This window comes from Agrilus planipennis, unplaced genomic scaffold (genome assembly GCF_000699045.2).
Source record: "Agrilus planipennis isolate EAB-ADULT unplaced genomic scaffold, Apla_2.0 scaffold173, whole genome shotgun sequence".
NCBI classification, from domain to species: Eukaryota; Metazoa; Arthropoda; class Insecta; order Coleoptera; family Buprestidae; genus Agrilus; species Agrilus planipennis.
In genome coordinates this window covers 606,470-614,303 of record NW_020438948.1, presented here as the reverse complement: position 1 = coordinate 614,303, position 7,834 = coordinate 606,470, and the positions used below count along the sequence as shown (strand labels likewise).

Genomic DNA, 7,834 nt, shown 5'->3' with positions numbered 1-7,834 from the left:
TAGTAGGACACCTTCTTAGGCATGAATATCCAGTCAGAGACATATTACAGGGAGTTAGGAGGGGTAGAGGTAGACCTAGATTAGATTACTGTTCGCAAATAGTTAAGGATGTGGGTTGTTCTAGGTTTAGGGGAATGCGAAGATTAGCTCAGGATAGTAAAGAGTGGAGTTGCGTGCCCAACTAGTCTGACGACCTTATGATGATGATGATAATTATTATAATACTTCACGTAAAGTTAGATGCTTAATGCCTCTTAAATGTATATCAGATTTTTTGCCCCGGTACGCAATGTTGGTTGTCTACTAATTAGTCCTGGACGTTTCGTTAACATCTTCAATTGCTGATACTTCCAAAATAAATGCATTTCTACTTTCCTTCAGCAATGGTTAAAATAACAAACTAATGATTGGTGACATTTTCCATATTTTACAACTTCAATTCTGTTAATTACAGTTACGGTAATAAAATGATGCAGCTTAAAACTAAGCTTATGTATAATGTAGTTAGAGATAACCATAACCACGTAGTTAGTATTGAAAAAGGTTTACATTCCAGAGTATTGTCTTTGTTTTGCACCACCCGTATTTCAGTGATCCAGAACAAATACCAGTTCTCCTAATTGTCATGTAGAACGTTGAGTTTTGGACGTTAAGCCTCAGCTATCCATTACAGTGGCGTTGCCTTTTTAGCAAAACAAACCCAATTTGGTCAGGAAGCCATTAAGGAGCATCCATCTTCCGTTTACATCCCAGTTGGCAGCCCTTTTTCTATACGAATCGATTGCCTACTATTTGAATCTTAGACGTTGGAAACACTTTGTCGTCAGATTTGCTATTTCCTCTTTTTCCGCAAACAGAACGCCCCTTGCGAATATTGGTTTTGAAATTTCAACTTTGACATAAACGATGGAAATATGTGCGGTACGTAAATTGGAATCGAAGGCGTGATACAAACATCTCCCTTTTCCCTTTACGCTAGAAAACACAAATACATTAGAATATTTCAACGAACATAAACATGCATATATGCATTCGATACCTTCTATAATATACAATTTCGTAACATATTTCCAACATCATTTTCACCGATATCGTTTTGCTACGTTTTAAATAGATATTCGTTTTATCACATGTTGGCTTAAATGACACACAGAGTGAACGAATTTCTTTCCACTGAAACTTAATCAGATGTATGTATAGACACCTACGTGCTTGTCTTATCTTACCCATGAATATTTGATAAATCTCGCAGATTCAAATTCAAAGATTAGTTACAAGAGAAGATAACAAAATATATATTTCAAACATTTCTTTCTACCAATTACCACAAAACTTTATATACCGTAAAGTAAACCAATAAACTTGTATGACGTACCTTTTGCCACGCATTACCTCTGATTTTTTTTAAAAATTGTAAAAAAATCATATAGTTAAAAATAGAAGAAAACCCTAAGGTGTTTCAGTAATTGATTCACAAGAATGATCTAAGTCATTATCATAAGGTCGTCAGTCCCAAGACTGGCTGGACATGCACCTCCACTCTTTCCTATCTTGAGCTGATCTTCGCATTTCCCTAAAACTAGCAAAAAAAAAAACTTTTGGGTGTTTTATTCCCACCAGCCAGTAATGCTGGTGGGCGGGCAGTCCCTCCGAACTATGCCGGAAGGTAGGGCGGAAGACCCTCTTCAGCCTGCTTTCAAGAATTGTGGGAATGGGTGGATGGTGGTTCGGGTGAGAAAGTTGAGACGGACGAAATGAAGACAGAAGAGAATGAAAGATTATCTGTGGAATATTACTGCCTCATCATTTGCCTAAGTGTTCCAAGGAAACCACAGAAAAACTTGGACCAAGGCAGACGGACGCGGAATCGAACCGGCGTCCTCCCGAATGCTAAGCAATGGTCTAAACCTCTACTCCATCCGCTCGGTCTAAAACTAGAACAACCCACATCCTTAACTATTTGCGAACAGTATTCTAATCTAGGTCTACCTCTACCCCTTCTAACTTCCGTTTCTGCCTCTAATATGTTTCTGATTAGACCTTCATGCCTGAGAAGATGTCCTACTAACCTTACTCGCGTATTTCTTTTTGACTTCCATAGAATCTTCTGATCGCCTATTCTTTCTAATACCTCTTCATTTCTAACCTTCTCTATCCCTGGTATCCTCATCCTGTAACAACACATTTCGAACGGCCCTAACCTTTTCTTTTCCACCGCGCCCACTGTCCATGTTTCGCACCCATACAGCGCAGAACTCCATACATACACCTTCAACAACCTTTTTTGAATTTCTAAATTAACCGCTCGCGGGCATAGAAGTGACTTGTTTTTATTAAAGGCGACACGACCCTGCGCTATCATCTATTTTATATCCCTACTACTCCTTCCGTCTTGACTTATCTGACTTCTTAGATACCTAAAATCGGCCACTTCTTCTAATTTTTCGTCTTCTATCTTTATATTCGCTCTTTCTCTTCCCTTGCTTACCTACCAGTATTTTTGTTATACCTTCATTTATTTTTATACAATAATGTTTTGTTAATACCACTTCCATTTTATTTAAAGCTATCTGTAACTCCTCCTTGCTAGATGCTAATACTGCCATATCATCTGTAAATCTAAGCATACTAATATTTTGCCCCTGTANAACAAAATTATTCATTACTGCTTACTCTCTCGTACTCATTGAAGGGTATGGAGTGACTCAAACTAACCTCATGTAGCGGCTCCTGCGAAGTTAAAGTTTGCCCGGCTCTGTCTTAGGTCATTCAAGGCATTCCCCTTTTCGGTGAATTTCCAAAAATCCAATCACTTTTACCCTAAGTGATGAACAAAGCAAAACCAAAACCAAAACTGTCACAGTCTTGGTATTGGTTTTAGTCTTGCTTATTCGGTCTTGGTCTTTGTTTTGCTAGTATAACTTGGTTTTGGTCTTACATTTTCGCAAGAGCAAGGTCAAAACTGGAAGACCAAGATCAGTTTCACTCATCACTATTTACGCTATTGAACTGATAGTCTGTGAGCTCAAGGACAAGAAGCAATCGTCTCTAATTTATGTTCCACTGAATTGTTAAAATTCAGAAAAGCTGTGGCAAATGTAGTCTAGATTATACTTAAAAGTACAATTTTAACTTTCGTAAGTCCTTTTCTACATGGGTAAGGTGCAGGTATGTTTGGAATTTAGTTGGAACAGTCGTAAAAATTGTTGTAAGACGGAATCCAAGCCGAGAACGGCGTGTGGGGATGAGCATTTAAGCGTGGCGTAATAAGGTAGACGCCTGTAATAGATTCAAGAACTCTATTATCCTGCATAAGGACTGGCTTGGGGTTGCTCCCTCGGGTATTCAAGTTATCATATAAAGGATAATAGGGTAATATGTTCCAGGAATTCTGCATTATGTTTGCTTGTGTGTGCTCAGTGGGGCTAATTCATATCGTAATGAAATCGAAGGGCAAAGCGTCGCGGGATTAATATTTGTTACTCTGCTAAATAAGGCAAGAACATTATGAGTCTCGTTTACGCTCGTCACGTGAATTTAATGTCTGACTATGAACGCATTCACGAGATCGTAAAGGTCTTCGTGAAAGATTGAAATGGACGATCTCTTGAATTTATTCACTTGGATCATACCTTATTAAATAGACAACAATTTAAAATTTAAAACGGTCAATAGAAACCGGATGTGACCAGTACTGCCCCATACTTATCTGTTGATCTAAATTTATTATGCAACACAATAAAGCGTGCCTACTGTCTAGATAAATAGAAAAATACGTACCCATACGTAATGCATACACGTATATTTTTTACTGAAAGTTTGGCCAGGAGCAACGTACATTCCCAGAAAAAAATAAAATATTATGTGGTTTGTGAATTTCTATTTTCTTCTTTTTCTGGAAATAGTTCATCAATTTGAATACCATTGTTTTGGTTCACGAATGTCATAAACCAGTAAACTATTTTTTATTAATTATATTGTAAAAGTAGTCCCTTTAAATTGTCAGAGTGTCAAAACTTACATACGTTAATTAAAACCTCCTTTAGAATCGCTGAAATTATAAGCCTATGCCTATTTTGTCAAGTCAAAGTTGTATACGTATACATCTTATCTTACGGATTGTATATGGAGGAAGGGAGTTGCAATGAAAGAAAAACAATCTTAAAGATGATAAGAGTTTTGATTACTTATTTTTCTTTGTAGATCGAGGAGCCGATTTGAATGGAGCCGATATGTGCAGACGTTTACATGTATATTCACTCATCAATCGCACTGTTTAATATACTGAGTGTCTGAAAATCGTCATATCAAATCTTGGTCATAGAAATGTGTCATAAGTTTCCATTCCATTCATTGGTTCGATAAGGCAGTTTCCCATTCAAAATTATGGCACACGAAGATTTATTTTTGGGTAACTTAAAGTTGCAAAATTACAAAAAAGTTTGCTGTAGCGGCTATCTAGAAATGCAAGGGGTAATAAAAATGAAACAAATTTTAATCCATTGGTCAGACTTTTTCGTAACAAGGTTGTATGAAATGTACTCCATTAAGAACTTAGGTTACTTCAATTTTCCAAAAAAGGACAAATACTTACTAAAATCATGGTGATTAGTGAAAAGCGTTTTTTACAGATCAAATTCTCTAAAAGAGCCATGAAAAGTTCTCTAGGATTCAATATTACTAGTATTTTCTGGGCTTGTTGGTCGTGGTCGTTGGGATTTTACTCCTGACGTTTCGCCTGCAACTGCATTTTCAAAGGTTGTTCGCTGCTGATCCTGCTTGAAGTGTTCTTAAAAGAGTAATATCTCAACCACCACAGCCAACAAGTCCGGAAAATACCAGCAATATTAAAAACGTGGACTGTGGTAGCTTACATTTACTCCTTAGGATTCTACTGAAAAGAGAAAAATTTAACACCTTCATGGGTCACCATGCATATGTCGCAGGTAAATAATCATTTCAATCAACCAGCATTGCCTAAGCAAATATCTTCTATTTTCAACAATTATTTCAAATTCGCCTAGGGTTTAGGCACATACCATTTCACTGAATCACTGCCATTTGCCTGACACGTAAATTATTTGCTTTGTTTCCGCTAATTCCTGTTGAGGTTAAGTGTACCCCTTTCTCAATAGGCTTATTGAATGCAAACTATCCAAATGTCTGGACTGACAGGGCCTTCTTAGAGTACCGTAATCTTATGATCATTCTATGCATATCCATTACAAAGATTACCTGCTTTAGCCCTGAGTGCAACTTTCATCTATGATTACGTTGTTATGATTCGTAGACTGGGTGCAACAGTCCTAGGAAATTTGCATTGTTACCTTCTGTAGTGTAAGTGTACATGGGCGTCACAATTTGCCAAGAAAGCAGTTAGGCAAATTGCATTTGCTTGGTAAAACAGTGTTTGCCCGCCCGAATAATTTTAAGTAGTGGCTGAAATAATTTTCCTGGTCGAATGGTATTTGCTCAGGCATGACTCTTTAGTGTCTTTTGGTGTATATTATTTAAATACCAAGAAAACAATAACAAATAACAATTTATAACAATAACAAACGAAAACACAACTAACAAAACGGCACAAGGAGTGAAACATACAAACGAGAACAAAGTGACAAAAAGAACAAGATAATACAACAGTAGTAACAATAACAAAGATAACAAAAAAAATGAAAACAATGTAGATAAAAGCACTTACGAATGGTGGTAGTAGCGGTTGACGAGAGACTGTTTTGAGACGTAATACTTTTGGGTGTTTCATTCCCACCAGCCAGTAATGCTGGTGGGCGGGCAGTCCCCCCAGACTATGCCGGAAGGTAGGGCGGAAGGCCCTCTTCAGCCTGCTTTCAGGAATCGTGGGAATGGGTGGGTGGTGGTTCGCGTGAGAAAGATGAGACGGACGAAATGAAGACAGAAGAGAATGAAAGATTATCTGTGGAATATTACTACCTCAGCATTTGCCTATGTGATCCAAGGAAACCACAGAAAAACTTGGACCAAGGCAGACGGACGCGGAATCGAACCGGCGTCCTCCCGATTGCTAAGCAATGGTCTAAACCTCTAGGCCATCCGCTCCGTCTAAAACTAGAACAACCCACATCCTTAACTATTTGCGAACAGTACCTCTAGCCCTTCTAACTCCAGTTTCTGCTACAATATGTCTCTGAAGAGAGTGAAAGATTATCTGTGGAATATTACTGCCTCAGCATTTGACTAAGTGATCCAAGGAAACCACAGAAAAACGTGGACCAAGGCAGACGGACCCGGAATCGAACCGGCGTCCCGAATGCTAAGCAATGGTCTAGATCTCTAGGCCATGCCGCTCGGTGACTTGAGATATGAAATTTTGGAGTATTTATAGGACAGGGTTGTTAGTAGATTTGATAGAAGGTTCTAGAAGGAAAAGTAGTGAGAGAGAGGGTGAAGACACTAGTTTATAGGAATACGCAGAATTAGATAGTACAGAATTCAAGAGAAAGCAATTAAGGGTAAAATCTGATATTAGTATGAGAGTGCATGCAGGTATGGTTGAAGTTGGATTTCCAGGTAAAAGTGATTGAAAGAACAATAGAGTTTAGATTGAAAGAGAACGAAAGTATTTACAAGATAAGGAATTAGAAAGAATTGAAATAATATTTGAAGTGAAATAATATTTGAAATGAAGTATTATTTGAAATGAAATAAAATTAGAAAAAATATTTACACACAGAAAAAACAAAAAGAGTTATTTCGCCACAGTACCCCCCTGCCAGTGATGGAGTCACGAAAACCCGACTTGTAGGCGGTCTGGAAATCGTACGCGCCGTCCTGACCGCGTTGTCCGCTGTTGCAAGGGCGTTGTCCGTGGCTGGGCGACTGGCAGTTCCGACGCGGGTGGTTGTTCCGGCACGGGTTGTAGTTCCGGTATGGGATTGGATGGTATTCCCGGATTCGCCGGAGTCTGCTGTATCTCGATTGTCCTTTCGTCGTCGTTGTCATCCAGGTCGGCAAAGATGTATGCCGGTTTAAGCCTATTTATACAGACCTTGACGTTTTTTCCGCGAATGTCAACAGTGAATGTTTTCTCTGCGCGACTGACAACCTTGTATGGTCCGTTATAGGGTTGCTGAAGCGGTCCTTTGGGTCCCTCGTGACGAATGAACACGTGGGTTGAAGTCGCGAGGTCCTTGAAAATGAATGGTACCATTTTACCGTGTCTGGTTCCGTGTACGGGACGTAGATGCTGCACATGTTCTCGCAATTTTTGTACGAAGTCCGATGTGATGTTTGGTTGTTGAGTAGCCTGTGTAAGGAATTCACCGGGAAGGCGTAGGGGTTCGCCATACAGCATCTCTGCCGCGGTTGACTGCAAATCGTCCTTCCAGGCTGATCGGATCCCTAACATCACCGTGGGAAGCGTTTCGGTCCATTTTGTGGTACGGTGGCACTTTATCGCGGCCTTCAACTGTCGGTGAAGCCTTTCGACCATCCCGTTTGCTTCTGGGTGATAGGCAGTTGTTTTTAAGTGAGTCGTACCTGTCAGAGCGTTTAATTCTCTGAACAGATGCGACTCGAATTGTCGACCCTGATCCGTCGTGATTCTTAGCGGGGTTCCGAAACGCGCTATCCAATGATTGTAAAAGTTGCGAGCCACCGTAACGGCTTCCTGGTCCTCCATCGGGATAGCTTCTGGCCAGCGGGAGAATCGATCGACACACGTAAGCAGATATCGGTAGCCGTCGCAGTAGGGCATCACTACGATGTCGACATGAACATGTTCGAATCGGCTAGACGGTGGTGCGAAGGTCCCTGGTACCGTTGAAACATGTCGAGTCACCTTGGATTTTTGACA

The 7,834-nt window shown here is 39.7% G+C and overlaps 1 long non-coding RNA gene across 1 annotated transcript; it reads right to left on the bottom strand.

The window, feature by feature from the left end:
• Positions 1–406: 406 nt before the first annotated feature.
• On the bottom strand, positions 407–1,473 carry LOC108739573. Its single transcript, XR_001938187.1, has 2 exons — positions 1,040–1,473; positions 407–975 (listed from the first exon to the last, which is right to left on the bottom strand). It is a non-coding gene; the product is annotated as an uncharacterized LOC108739573 (long non-coding RNA).
• Positions 1,474–7,834: the final 6,361 nt, after the last annotated feature.